The sequence below is a fragment of the Echinops telfairi genome, unplaced genomic scaffold, assembly GCF_000313985.2.
Source record: "Echinops telfairi isolate 266 unplaced genomic scaffold, ASM31398v2 ScPeMD7_5868;HRSCAF=6743_1, whole genome shotgun sequence".
In the NCBI taxonomy this organism is placed as follows: Eukaryota; Metazoa; Chordata; class Mammalia; order Afrosoricida; family Tenrecidae; genus Echinops; species Echinops telfairi.
Window position 1 is genome coordinate 8,326,688 of NW_022109768.1, and position 3,732 is coordinate 8,330,419.

The window sequence follows — 3,732 nt, forward strand, 5'->3', positions numbered from 1 at the left end:
TAGCCTTTAAATTGAGGCACAGAACAAGCAAGGCAGCCGCACACTGGTCCGATATCACAGAGCAAGAGACAAGAAAGACAAGGCTCACCAAGCCATTTATCTCTCTGCCCTTCAGTTAATCCCACTTGTGTTTATCAGCCAGGCTGGCACAATAAACTATCTCAATTGGTGTTGGACATATGGGTTAGTGTTGGACTTGTGGGCTTGGGCAGCACTGGGTTGGTATGTTTTCTTGATGTGCACTTAACCTTTATATAAAACATGAGTTTCTGTGGATTTGTTTCTCTAAAGTACCCAGACTAACACACTAGTGAAGTGTTTTTATTTCCCCCCAATTTTTCTTGTTCTTTTTGTTATCTCTTATAGTTCTGGAATTCTGATCACATTTAAGTTATTCCTCTTTATAGTGTCAAGCACAATTCTTAGACTTTCATCAGAATATTTATTCCTGTTTCTCCTTGTCCTTCTAGTAGGTTAGTCATGAGAAATATGTGCTCAATCTCATTAATTTGCCTTTGATTGATTTGATTCTGTTCTATTTATTATTTTTGTACAGTTTCTAATTATTCATTTATTTGGTAATTTCTGCAATGTATTACTGAATTTTTCTAAAGCTTCTTAGCCCTGAGTTTTCCTTGATTTCATCTGAAGCTTTCTCAGTTTTTTTTTTCTATTTGTTTAAAGTACTTAAATATGTTCCTTTTGAATCTTTATCTGGTAGTTACAATGCCATTTCTTCCTCAGAAGGGTTTCTGGCTCTGCATTTTGGTAACATGTTTGAGCCATTCTTACTTATTTCTTAATATGGGTTGATATTGCTTGTTGTCCCGGAGGCATTGTTTTATTATATTAGTATTTACTTGATAATTGCATGTTGTCATGTTCTTTGGAACTCAGCCCTTTTATTTGGTGGAAATGATAGAGAATTAGGGTTTATGCACATTTTGCTATGTATTTCTATAATACATTTGAGGGTGGGTTTTTCTGGTGTTGGCCACTGTCTATAAAGGATCTGATGAAACTGGAGATGTCACCCAGTAGGGGAGGATGCAGGATATGTGAGTGTGACAGGGCCTTGTGGGCCTGGTTGCTATCTCTCATCTAGCAGACCAACAATAAAACAAACACGAGGATAAAATAAAAGCAAAAAATAAAAATGAAGATAATAACAATCAAATGGTGGCAGCCACAAGAATAGTAATTTAAATATTTTACTAAATAAAAAGAAAGAAAAAAAACAAAATGAAAAGAAAAAGAAAGAAAAAAATAAGAAGAGTCAAGAAGAGAAAAAATTAATGAAAAGAAAAAGATGACATTGAAGAAAAACCTTTGAGAAAATAAAAAAGTTAAAGAAGGGGAGGACAAAATTAAAAATGAACAAAACACAGAAAAGAAGAAAATATAGAAAGGAAGGATAAAATCGAGGTAATGGAGAGAAAGTAACAATGTTCCTCAAAAGAAGTGACCTGGAGTCAGGGCAGGGACAGAACCCAGAGAAATAAAACTGTCTGGGAAAGGACAAGCACTGTGGTTTGGCACTCTCTTGTTAGCAGGCTCCTGGGAGTTCTAGCCTGTCGGTTCAGCAGAAAAGGCCTAAATGTCATATCTGGTTTAAGTTCAGTTGAGCCATTTAAAAAAAATAGTCAAAGTTTCTCCGGGATAGGTCCCAAATGAACACCCACAATTGATTTATCAAAGAGAGCAGGAAGGGAATTCATACCCTAAGTTTTAACTTTAAGAGCAAAGCCATAGCTCACATGAATCATGTCTCTTGATGTATGTATGATCTATTGCTGTTTATTTTCCCAAGAGCCCCATCTTTGGTGTGTGATTGAATAAAAGTAAAATTATGAAGCAGTACTGAGGGCTGATAAAATTCCAGCTTAGAAGTCAGACTTCTGTCTTTCCTCAATGTGTAAGTCTCCTTCAATTTAATTTCCACTTAATGTATGTAAAAATCTTTGTAAATTGCAAAATTGTATTCAACAAAATGTTATTGTTTTAATAGGGATGTTATTAAAAAGCAATTAGGCACAATACCACTTATCTGAAAAGGAGTTTGACTGACATAAAAGTTTGCATTTTAGATGTATCCCCACCATACAGGCAGCCCTTTCCTCTCCCCCCAATCCCCCCACAACCATATCTTGTGCTTAATGTTTCATTGAACTGGTTTAAAGAACAAAATTAAGGACATTTATCTCCCTAGAACTTAGACTAAATCTAGTCCCATAAGAGATATCTGGGATCTGACCTCTTCTACTTCTAGATGAATGTCTTTTATGGGACTTGAAAGTAAATTAACAATTCATTCTGTTTCCATGTTATAACGCACAGACCTTTGTAGCTATTGCAGCCTTGTGGCCCCAGATTCTCTTTCCTTGAAATCAACTTGGAAAATGGCCACATTCCCATTGATACAGTTCCTTCTTGCTACTTGTTACTTGTTGTCCACTGTAGCTGCCGTTGACTCATGGCCTCCAACTCACGGTGACCTCGCCTATGACAGAATTGAACTGCCCCATAGAGTCTTCTTGGCTGTAAGCTTTACGGAAGCAGTTTACCAGACCTTCTGTCTGTGGAGCCACTGGGAGCTTCAAACCACCAACATTTACGTTAAGAGAAAATCAAACCGCTTGAGTTGCGATGGTTCCTATTTATCACTTAGAAATGTTTGGATTATCCTTTTCATTGAAAATGATATGAATTCACCAACAAGTTATTTCATTGTAATACATATCCTCACTCACAAAGTAGAACCTGTGCTCCTAATTCTAATCTGGAATGCTTGTGTGAGGAAATTAGGACTGGGTTTGAGTTTTGTCTTTTACCAGTATACAAAGAGACTGATTAATTTTTTTCCTATAAAAAATAGGAGTGTGTGTGCCTTTCTTACTGTCATTACATTATTCTGGAAACCAATATGCATATACATTTGATAGTCAGTTCCTATATTTGGGTCCTAGATTTAGTTTTTCTTGCTTACTTATGTAAGGATATTGTTACAAAAATTCTTACTTTAATCTCCAAATCAAGTTTTCTCTTACTACTTGATCATTCCCAAGATCAAGTGTATACAAAATTTCTGTTTTGCCTCATATCTTAAAACAACACCAAAAAAGGGGGAAAAGTTCTCCCCAGTTACCATTCCTATCATAGTTTCTTAGTGCTGAAGTAACGGTACATTTGAATGCCCTTCCTTAAACTAAGTATGCCATCTGTTTACGATAGAGATGCTAAGTGAAAATAAATACTGAATAATATCCATACTTACCATGTAGTTTATTGTCTGTATTGCACAACAGTGATCTTTGTTTAACTTATTGATATGTCCCCTGAGTTAGTTAAAGTTTATTGTGCCAACCTGGCTGATAAACACATGTGGGGTTAATTGAAGGGCTGAGAGATAGAGGGCTCAGTGAGCCTCATTTTTTGAGTTCTCGGGTCTCTTGCTTTGTAATGGTCGGACGAGGGTGCATCTGCCTTAGCCAGTTCCCCGTTTCAGCCGGCAAGGCTCACTTCCTGTGAAACATCCCTGAAGAGAAACCACATGTATCTACCCTGATGCAGCCCTGGGTCCTGGAGCAACCATGTGGAGACCCCTGCCAGTGCTGAGATGCTTACACATTCACTGATGTGGCTTTCCTCCTGCAGTCAGCATCATTGAGTCTGTTTTGTGAGATGGAGGAGGACTTTGTGGATTGGTGTTGGACCTATGAGCTAATGTTGGAC

At 37.2% G+C, this 3,732-nt stretch overlaps 1 protein-coding gene across 1 annotated transcript in view; it reads left to right on the forward strand.

Moving 5' to 3' along the window:
* Nucleotides 1-3,732, forward strand: part of IQCM (IQ motif containing M) — a 417,529-nt gene that overhangs the window by 257,823 nt on the left and 155,974 nt on the right. The window lies entirely within an intron of this gene.